The following is a 319-nucleotide window of genomic DNA, read 5'->3' as shown; positions in this document are numbered from 1 at the left end:
ATCCGGTCAGATCAAGGTGGAGAGTTCGTTAATCAAGTAATCGAGAGCTACTGCAACGAGAACGGAATTCATCATCAACTATCAGCTGCTCGAACACCTCAACAAAACGGGGTTGCTGAAAGAAGGAACAGAACTCTCAAAGAAGCCGCAAGGACCATGCTCTCGCAAGCCAACATATCACAAGGATTTTGGGCAGAAGCAATCAACACAGCGTGCTACACCCAAAATCGGTCCTTGATAGTAAAAGGAGTTGGAAAGACTCCATATGAGTTGTGGAATGGAAGAAAACCGAATGTAAGCCACTTCCACTCATTCGGGT

Source organism: Ipomoea triloba, chromosome 4 (assembly GCF_003576645.1).
Source record: "Ipomoea triloba cultivar NCNSP0323 chromosome 4, ASM357664v1".
NCBI classification, from domain to species: Eukaryota; Viridiplantae; Streptophyta; class Magnoliopsida; order Solanales; family Convolvulaceae; genus Ipomoea; species Ipomoea triloba.
This window is presented reverse-complemented; position numbering follows the sequence as displayed.